Here is an 11,366-nt window from a genome sequence, read left to right on the forward strand (position 1 = left end):
TGACAATTCATACTTTAAATTATTCCCAACGTAAGTGGTAATATACATTTGAATGAATTACAAGTATTAAGTTTTTAGTATCATATCGAATTATTTTTCCTAAGAACCTAAGAAATAAATTTAATCGCTTTGCCATTTTAATAAAATGTTTATAAAAACATGTTGCTATATCATGTTTATGTTTCTATGGTTCTTTTCAAAAGTAAACATGGTGAATAGGTTGACTTTGAATCACTAGCTAGTCCGCCGCTAATTTGAGTTCAAATACCACCATGGGTTTTGATTTCGTTTGTTTGTTTGATTGATTGGGGTTTATGTCACACCGACAGGTCATATGGCGACGTTCCAGCTTTACTGGTTGAGGAAGACCTCGAACTTTTACAGGCATGAACGGACACCTAAGCAGAACCACCGACCTTCTGTAAGATATATGGATAGCTTCCTCACATGAAAGAAAATCCAAAATACTTGCGGGATTCGAACCCACAGCGGCGAGAAGCAAGTGGTTTGTAGCCAATGACCATGGAATGTTGATGATACTACATGTACAAAGAGCAAATTTAAACTATTTAATGGAGAGCCATCTGGTGTCTTCCTTCACAGGTTAACCAGCAGGAAGGTCTTGAATGATTTTGTCACGTTTCCGGTGTAAAATCTATTCTATTTCGGTAGGGAAAAAAATCTACTCGGAGTAAATAATAATTAAATTTCATACTTACAAAAGAGACTATAACAGTTCCTAATTTAATAAAAATGCCTGCAGGTTATTCATTTTGTTTTACAACTTCTTCATAAGATAAGATAATCACGATTTGCCTTTTCTTTAAATTATGCCAAGCTTATCATCAGATATGATAAAGGAGTTCATTAAGTGCTTCACAACTTAGATAGGTCCGCTTGTACTTACAGCATAATATACGGCTAATGTACCTTTTTGTGCATTACCACCTGTTAAAAAAAACAAACAAAACAAAAGAACAAGTGCACAGGATTTCAGAAGGCTTCTGAAGATGGTAATACACGGAAAACAGTGCTTTTATGTGACATTTTTTTCATTTTCTGCTATAAAAATGACTATAATAATGGTGAACGATCAATAACTGAAAATGAAAATGTTAAATGATACAATATATACTGTGCTCCTCTTAGGTCTTTGAAGTAAAAAAGAAAACAATACATAAAATTTATGGTATAAAAATTGTCATTAGCTGTCACATATAGGTATTTTCTGCAGCAGTCCTACGCATAAACCCAAGATTTCCAGTTTTCCCCCAAAATTTGCTATCTCTGGCCAGTGATGAGCATTTAATTATAATTACATGGCTTGTCACGGTATCACTGATAGTAGTACCTTTGAATGTTTTATGATGCTATCATGTTTCAAGAATGTATAGTTGGAGGATATAGAGAACAATTTTAGCATTATAATGGAAAGCTAAGATTTTTTCATTTAGCTGAGATACTACATGATGTATTTTTATAAAAACAATAAGAGATTTGCATACATTTTAAAAAAAAGTTTTTTTTAATTACTAAAACCATTGCAATGAAAGTACTTATTTACATTACTTATTAGCAGAAGACCTAATGTGCCATTTAATGTTGACCTTATAAATAGTTTTATCATGGATATGTTCATCCTTGTTGTAAAATATTTCAACCACAAATTATCTAAATCTATGAAATATTGACGTGATTATTGTTAAATTAAATAAAAAGAATTAATTAAAACCATGGGATGTTGGGATGCTGAATACCCTTATTACAGGTCAAGTAAAGTTGATATTTTCTTTAAAAAAATGGTTGTTAATGACATCATATAGTCATATTGTGACCACTTATAGTGTGTATAATTTAAAACATAATGTAACTACTTTTTTGAAGTCAAAACATATTTATTTTATATTTACAAAGTGACTGTTTAGCAATTATCAATATTTTCTAAAATAAACTTGAAAGGTTATCTCAAAATATCCTTGTCATACCTTTATATTTAAATTAAAAAATCCATTCAGCTACTACTTTAACTAACTACTACAACAAAACAAGTATTTATTATTAATGGAAATGTACAGTCTGATAATTGTTTACTTATTATTAAGTGGTTATTTGCAGAAGATTGCATTGGCAATTTTCATGAATAATGATCATTTAAATGTTTTCTTTTAAGTGTAACACATTAACTTATAAATACAGGAAGAAAGCATTCCAGTGTCACTTTTTTCTCACAGAAGTATTTCTTAATACTAAAACTGGTATTTGTTCTGTAAGAACTGTGGATGGATACCGCAACATGGATAAAAATTTAATGTACAAAATCATGTATTCCATGATAAATAAAAATAATTCCAAAACTGAATTTAATAGTTCCTTAGCACTATCATGTTGTTTCTATTTCCTGTCAACTGGTAACTGTTTTCTTGTTGCAGTTTTTCTGAAATAAAAAAGGCTTTAATAGACAATTTGCAAAACATAACATATGTATTAAAATTATACACACTTGTTGAAAATAATGGGTTTAAGTTGGGGTTTACACCTCACTTAACACTGTGAAGGTATTATAGTGACTTTCCAGCTTTTCTGGTAAAGGAACACCTCTTGTGGGATAACTTGAATTATTTCAGATACAAAAAGGCACGTGCATTTAAGGAATTAATGGTGTTACAAAAAGCTAGCCTCAGAAAGCCTTCCTACGCCATTGTGTATTAATAACTATGTTTAAATGCTTAATAAAATGGAACAAAGTAGTGCAAATAATAGCATATGATTAGGAAAGATTGTATAGATTTATAATGTAGAATTTTTCAATAAACTAAATAATCTTACTTTTGGTGTTACGTAAGCATTTGGTTTAAATTTTTTTCTCCTTGCTCCTTTTTTGTTGGCTCGTGTCATCCTGTTTTCTCTTTTTTGAGTGCATTGACATTTTATGAGAATTTCTGCTTTGATCTATAACAATGGCTTCCTGAACATCTTTCATATACGAGTCAGCACCGAAATCATACTCTATAGTTCCATCTATCAATTTTTTCATTACAACCCTTTTCTAGAAATTTTGGCAAAAAAGTGCCTCATCATGGCCGGCTGTATGGTAGTAATCTACCAAACACTGGACATTTTTACCCAGATTTTCAATAGCAGAGTCTGGAGGCATCAAATTATGTGGGTTTCTGTATTCATTAATAGTTTTTGCCTTTGGTGGTAAGATAGAAAGCTGTCTGATCTCTTCATATGTGAATTGTTTAAGATCGACAGATTTCGGCGCATAAATTGTTTTCACAAGTTCTTTGAACAAATTGACATCAAACGTTATTTTCAATAATTTTGTGTGACAATGAATTTCCATTTTAAAAAGTCCTGACGTAAACAAATCTTCCATCTAAGTTTGCAGCATTTTCTTGTGTGAAATTCCGTGGAACTTTGGCAAAAAATCATTGCCTCCAAGACTCAATGCTAGAGATACTTTTTGTCCAATATGATGATCTTTCCAATACTCCTCCAGATAAGACACAATTGCAGTGATGTTGTATGTGGTCATAGACCATTCCTGGCTTTTGTTTAAAACAACATTAAGCATTATTTTTGAATTTGTACTGGTTATGAGGAGATCTTGGCCAATGCTGTAGCAATTGCAATTCATATGAAGTGGGACTGCATCAATATCACCTGGAAGAAACAAAACTAACAGCAGAATCTGTGTCAGAAAGCAAAGATTCATAAGCGCGCAAACAGCCAGTCTATTTGTGCAAAGTTCTGCTTCTCCTTTGATCTGCTTAATGTTATTTAAGACACTAAGTTTTGGACGTTCATTTGATGAAAACTCAGCTCTGATTGGGTTTGTGAACATTCCCTTTGGGTGAAAACATTTTGTTTCATCGCAGTCACATGAAACCATATGCAGCTCACTGTCTACATCAAGGACTGCATTTTCAACATATTTAAGGTCATGCTTGCCAGTGGTAGATTGTGTTTTGAATTTTACACCTGCAAACTCAATAGTTGCTACGATAGCTGTCTGCGATATTTTTTCGGGAAGAGACTTCTTTGACAAATAGATGAGACCACTTTCCTCTAAGTACTTTTCACAGTTTAATTTTGTGGCCTTTTTGTCTGTGTTGCAACCTTTCAACCAAACAAATCCATTTAGCTGCTTGTTCTAACACCAACTTGACTTCAGTACCTTCGGTTTAGAGACAGTCGGGTTTGACAATGGCTTTGACAAGCATTCATTTCTGAAACTCAAAACAGTCCATTTTTTTAAATTCCTTCTTAATAAGTTTAACTCTAGTTTCTTCTTTCTTTCTTTCACGTATGGTTTTGGTTCGACTGTAATGTTTTATATAAAGTACGTTTTGATTTTGTGACCCCTCGTGAGCTTTTTTAACTTTTTGCAAAAGTTCCTTTGGTCCTTCAACCTGGCATATAGTCGGGTTCATCTAATTTTCGAACATCCAAAAAGGTTTGAGATCCGCAATGTATTTCTTAATAAGGTACTTTCCAACATTATCGGTATTCATGTCAAAGTATCGCATTTTGACAGAGTAGGCCTTTTTGGAATCATATACATTGTTAGAATATTTTTGTCTTCTTGTCATAGAAAGTCCATTCTGTCTAAGAACAAGATGTATTACCTTACAAAATATATTTAGCATCTGGTGCTGGAAAACCCTGTGACTCCAAGTAGCTTAGATGGAGTTTTTTCTTTAACTGGAACAGATTTATTGCCCACTGCAGCTATATGTGCTTTCATTTAGGTAATCTAGAAAGGACATTCGTGGTATGACTTTGATGCCATTGTCGATCCAGATCTAAATGCTTTCATAGCATCCTTGTTGATCAATTTCCCGTTGTGTGTCAAGAGCCAAAGTTGATATCACTTCCTTGAATTGGATTGCTTAAAACAATGCATGTTTCATGTTCTTATAATATTGGACCACATTTGCAATACTCATTTGAAGCAACTTTGTTGTAAAGGCTGCATAAGATGAAAGCCCCATTCATAAAAGAAAATGGTAATCTGGACCTGACAGATGCAAAAGTAGCGGCTATAGGCCTAATTTTTTCTCCAAGTCGTTGCCAAAGCTATGTTACTTACTTCCATCGCAAATGTATCAAGAGGTCGTAATGCAGTGAAAATGTACCATTTCGTTGCCTTCCTTCTTCAAGGAAACTTTTTGAAACCTATCAATCACCGTCAGGATGTTCAGAGGTCAGTACCTTGCGTTCCATTTCTGCCTGTTTGTTTGCGTCGAAACGTTTGTTATGTATCTGATGTAAAATGACATATGTAAAGCCACAGAAAGCCTTTTCGAATATATCTTGTTGCCATCTCAATATGTTCTGCTGAAATAAGTTTCCGCCACTTCTTGAAATTTCCTCATCCCTCATATATTTCAATATGTGTAATATGCCAGCATCCTTGTATGCAACTGCAAAGAAGTAGTTATCTTTGATTTTCGCAAATGCAAATGATGGAAACTCTGGAAGCAAGGTCTCATACTTCTTTGAACTTTTCTCTCAGTTTGAACAAATTTGAAGCTATCTTTATGATCAGGTGCAAACAGGATTTTATGGCTAATTGGTGTGTATACTGTCAGTCTTAACTAGAACATTCATCCAATATTTCCTTAAAGCTTTTTGATGTCATCATCTCTTCCAATTTGCTGGTGGTGGGGTGCTTGTGAGAAAAGATGGAGGGACTTGTACTGTACAAATCCAAGCTGAAGTAATGTTCTGTCCAAAAATTGGATATCCCTCATTGTTCCAAGTCATTACAAAGACGTCTCATCTGAACCGTTTACGGTTGATTATCTTCTTGAATCACTTAACACTTGTAGGATGAAAAGAATCTTCAAGCGTCTCATTGTCTACAGGTGTATTTTCAACACCTATACTCTCCATATCTATATCTGGAATTGCGAATCAGAGCAATCAACCTCTTGAATGTCTGCTGTTGAAGTTGATTGCCATTTCATTTACATTTTCAACTGTAGGAATCTCTTCCTCAATCTAGTGAAATAAAAAAAAAAAAAAAATAGATGATTGAGTTTTTTTTGATAAAAGAATAAGGTATAATTAATAGTATTGTAGTCATGATTTAATTTTCTCTCAAGTAAAAGACACAAACAAAAAAGACAGTTATATGTTAAAAGTACATACCTCACATTCCTCCAAATGTAATGAAGCCAATGACATATCGAGAGCACTTGACTTCCTCATATGCTAGCTTGTTTTGTGTTATAATGTCAACGGCACTAACGAACCTCGTCTGCTTCAATGTGTTTGTGTTTGAAATCTTCAATGGTACTAATTACCTCGTTTCTCATTCTCGTGTTTTGTAATATTTTCTGTAAAAAAATGAAATGCCATCTTTATATTTTTTCTGAAAGTCGAATCTGAATAACTGTTTTCTGTAGTGACAATTGTAAATGTCTTAAAATTAAGGCAAAACGTTTTTCAAAAACATTTCAGAATGCAATTTGTCTTACATTAAAAATGTACGTTAAATATACACCACAAATCGTCTTACCTGAAAATATTTGTCTCCATAAGACTCTGAATCCAAAGCTGAAAAGCTTTTGGCAATTTATCAAGCAACAAATTCTGTTTGATCTGAGAGTGTGAGCAACAATGAGTCAAACCTCATCTCTTTTTGAAATTATGCATCTTTCTTACATTCGCAAAGGTCATCGATTTGGTCACATTCATTGATATGCCAGCTGTCTACCTTCAGATGAATCTCTTGGAATACCTTTTTATAGTTATTGGTAGGGTACACAACTGCATTGATCTAGATTTCTCCAGGATCCGGGTCTGCTCGTTTCTTTAATCTAACTAGATTGTCCATCATTAATATTAGAACACAATCGCGTAAACTAATTACAATCCATCTTTTCACCAACTGCAGGACAAGTAGGTCATGGGGTATTTTCTTAAATATGTATTATAGTATGTTTTCTCACTGTGGGTCAGTTCTTTCACTTTATCCTCAGCTGTTCTAATACCAAACGTTATTCCGCTTGATTTGATGTCAGATTGAATACAGCAGATATAGAATTGATAATTCAAAAAATAAGTTCCTGTGTGTTCATATCCTGTATGATCCCAAAGTAACATCTGTTAAGAGAATTCAATAGTGTTGTCATACTGGCAATATAATTCTTTTAAATTTCTTAGCCAAGAATGATTGCTTGTCATCAGTACGCCTCATTGAACTCCTGTTTATATAACCTTCAAAGAGAAGTTGAATCACAAGAGGTGTTTCAATGTACCCTCTTGAATAACATTCAAATGAGTTAATTGATAAATGGTTTCATAAACTTATCTAAGCAACATATATCACAGTTTCCTAACCCATCTTTCAAAAATAGACATCCACCCTTCCGATATTCTTCCATACGTTGCAACACTTGATCCTGTAACTTTCCAGTTAAAAAGTCGTCCCGGATTCCAAACCTGGCTGAGCCCAATTTCAAAATTATTATTACTGATTTAGTGAACCACAGCGAAAAAAAAAAAGAAATTTCGCAAAAAACGTCTTTGTGTCGTTTTCTAGAAAATGTGAAATGGATTGCTGGTTATGTCAGAAAAACTGTCTGCACAGTCATCTGGACAGCTCTATGTAAGCATGGATACCGGGACCAGTGCTACGACGATTGTGTACAGTCTACACACACAATGGTTGTTATAAGCGATGAATACTGGTAAAGACTCAGTGATGTCAAGTTCAAGCATTAATGGACTATGCCTGAACTTACCTAAACATATACTCTTTGGTTAGTTTCGGCAATTTCTTTTACGCTTAAGTCTATTTAAAATTTCTCTTTGTGGAATTTTGAATCATAAGATCTGAAAATATCGGTTGGGTTTTTTTCAAATTTTTCTAAAAAAAGAGATTTCCTTGACAGAAGACTGTCATAAGTTTCTGATGCTAAGTCAATGGAATGTGATCTCTGAAAGTGATGTTCAAAAAAAACAAATGTCGTTGCCATTCAGTGGAAGTAAAACTCATCTTTATAATGTGTATTGAGTGTTTTCTAGACTACTCTCGTCGATTTAAAACTTTATCTGTAAATTCCTTACCCAAGTGTAACTCTCCTTAGATACTTTCTGATATATATTTAAGACCGTATTTACATTTGTTTGCATGCCCAGTGTCACATGATGTTATACAAAGCTTGTATTTCGTTTGTAATTTGCCTACACACTTCAAATTGATTTGAATGTGCCAAAACTGAAAGTGTAGTATATTATTAACCCGGAAGGCTGGTTGACAATTTATTGTTGCACTGCATGGTCCTTTCCTTTAAGCCAAGAGAAAAACATTGCTAAATTTCTTATTTGTGATTCACTTTGACTGACGGTTTGTTTTCAAAAATGTTGCAAAATCCGAAAAAAAATATACGTAGTTGATTCAATTATTCATGCTTGTTAATAGTCAAGTCCTTCAATCTACTGATTTTGAAGGCCATCTTGAAATCTAAAGTTAACAAATAAAATGTTGACAATATATTAATGCATTGTTGATGACTAGTTTATTAAATCATGAACATTTGTACTATTAACGGTTTTAAGAATTTTCTTCAACAATAAAAACATTTCTGCATATCGTATTGAATACTTTTATTAAAAAAATATATAATTTTTATACAAATTTCCTTCACATAAGAAGTAACTACTCTGGGTTAAGCTTTTATATTTTTTTAAAACTATAAATTTAAGATAAAACAAATTTAAGATAAAACATTTTTTTTGTGCAAATGTCTGAAAAGGGACATAAGAATGCTATCATAATAATATATTTTTTCTTTCAAAACTAATTTTTTTCATGAAATGATTTACTTACGCTTTAAGAGAATGAAACTTTTATGCTGTTTCCTATTCTTTTGTGAGTTAGGTAAACACAACAACTAAATTGAAAATCAGTCCATTCTGAAACGGCAATTAAACAAAATTGTTTACTGTCAAAACTGTTAATTTACACTAGCGCAGCTTTAACAAAATATACTCTAATTTTCTATGTTAGCATAAAACATTATAATTGACTTCTACCAGAGATAGTTATAATCCAGTGTTTAATTTGTATCTATGCCAAGTTATTTCAATCACTTTTTTTGTTCCCTTACTTGAATAATGTGAAACAATCTCTTTACAAATTAAATTATTTAAAAACAATTAATACGTAAGTAAATTACAATTTCTATTATTACAAGCATTAAAGACTCAACAATATGGAAATAAACAAAGTTGCCTTTCATTCTTAGACTAGATTTTAAGTCAAAATCAAAGAAATTTAAGAATACAGTATACTACATTACATTTTATTATTAAAAAATAGTTCAGTATTTAAAAAAAAGCCTCAATATGTCATGCTACCGAGGCAAAACCAAGACGCATGAAGTTTAAACCTTTATTCCGTAAATCGTTGAATATGGTAAAAAGCTGAAATGATACAAAATAACGCTGTATAACTAACAAATCATCTGGGAAAAATACATGTTAACCAGCAAACTCCGGAGGAGTGTTTGACTACCTCGTAATTCAACAATCGGGTCTTAAACATGAACAATATACAGACTTTTATGTAAAATTGATTAAGTACAATGTTGAAAGACACATGTTGGTAAAAAGTTTTGACTAGTAATAGAGAAATTCTCCTTACAAAACATTAAAGTAAATATCTTGTGAATAATTCTTAATAAAACCACACTAAAAAACACCATAACTATGTTTTGGTACGAAAATGCATGGAACGAAAAATTATGGGTACGAAACATAACGCGAAAACATATTACATTATCTCACCTACATTAATTACATTTTAAATTAACTAATTTCCGATTTAAATCAATTCCAAAATTTGTAAAGAAAGAAAATAAAGTAAAAACCTACACAATGTGGGGCTATGAGGACTAGAATATTGATTTTGTATAAAATGTACTCGTTGGAAACAACGGGAAACTAGCGTGGTTGCAAATATACGAAAAGTACCCGAAAATACCGAAAAGAACAAAATTCAACAAAAATCACTGGAACACCTGTTCCAGTACACTCTCCGTTTAGTATGAATTACCAAACTTCTATGCTCTTCTTAACATTTAAATTTTGAAACAATACAATTTTGATAAATGAATAACATTGTTAAAACTTAAACAGACTCAAAAATTAAAAACAAAAGTATTTACCAATTTCAAAATATCACCAAAGAAAACAAATTGAAAAATGGATTACGATTTAACAAGTGTAACTTATCATACTTATCATTGTACATGAATAAATCATAAGCATAGTGTTCTTGTATTTCTAAGGATATTAGTTTATCCTCCATTACAATTAAATCAGTTATCAATAGCACAATTTGCTTATCACACCGAAAGTACTGTTATTAACGTTGTTCAACATTGTTCAATCAAGAAAAGAACCAATTCCGTGATAGGACGCACTAGCTGTTTCTGGTTCCAAGGCCTTCGTTAATTGTTATTTCCACTGTACGGTTTTTTCCCCATCTACGTACTAGCAAAAACCTCTGGCTGAAACCACCAAATTTTGGCCCAAAATTTGAGTTCCGATGGAGTTCGATGTCCTTTCAACAAAGAACTCAAAATTTCACCTTCTTTTGATGGATTGTTCTCATTGTAACCATTTTTTTGTAAATTTTGAATGTTTGGGAAGATATCCATTTTTCCAAATTGCTGTCTCCAAAAGGGTTTTGGGTTTAAGAACTGCAGCAATACTTCCACTGTGCCTTTATAATAATTGTCTTTCAAAGAATAAGATGAGTTCACCTTCCAAGGTTCAAGCTTTCTGAGTATAGAGCAATCTGCAAGGAGTCATACTTCTGGGTCTTCAGGGCTCTCAATGGAAATGGGAGCATATAGGTCGCGAGTTTTGATTGCATTCTCACTCATACATAAAGGTACAGAGAATTTCGTGAGGAGTTTTTGAGAATGAGTCCTTTAATAACATTAGCATCAAGTATCCTTCTGGTAAGACGCAATGAGCTCCGTTCCCAATACGCCTCTCATGTGTAGGTCCAATTTTAATAGCCCCTTTTTCGTTTTGCCTTTTTCTTGCCAAATTTCCTTCCTTTTAAAAAAGTTCGCAAAAGCAAAAAAACCCGTTTTCCCCAACGGCGCCCCAAAAAAGAAAAAAATCCACCAACCAACTCCCTGTTAAAACGGGAAAAAACCCCCCTTTTTTTGGAGGCCCCCTTTCCCCCCTTCCCCTTGCTTTGGGCCTTTTTTAAATCTGACTTTACGCTGGGGTGGGGGCTTCCCCCGAAAGTTTGCGACTTTATCACGCATAAATTGAAGGTTTCTGTTGATTTGAGGGTTTTGCCCCCAACTCCCCCAAAAACCCTTTTGTCC

General features: G+C 32.9%; 1 protein-coding gene across 1 annotated transcript in view; it reads right to left on the minus strand.

The window, feature by feature from the left end:
• Nucleotides 1-849, minus strand: part of LOC132727229 (neurogenic locus notch homolog protein 2-like) — a 38,047-nt gene extending 37,198 nt beyond the window's left edge. Inside the window, exon 1 of the mRNA XM_060712647.1 lies at nt 720-849. The gene's annotated coding sequence lies outside the window, so the exon portion shown is untranslated. The remainder of the gene's footprint in view (nt 1-719) is intronic.
• Between the last annotated feature and the right edge of the window lie 10,517 nt (nt 850-11,366).

The sequence above is a fragment of the Ruditapes philippinarum genome, unplaced genomic scaffold, assembly GCF_026571515.1.
Source record: "Ruditapes philippinarum isolate M1 unplaced genomic scaffold, ASM2657151v2 ctg2131_1_1_1_1, whole genome shotgun sequence".
Classification (NCBI taxonomy): domain Eukaryota; kingdom Metazoa; phylum Mollusca; class Bivalvia; order Venerida; family Veneridae; genus Ruditapes; species Ruditapes philippinarum.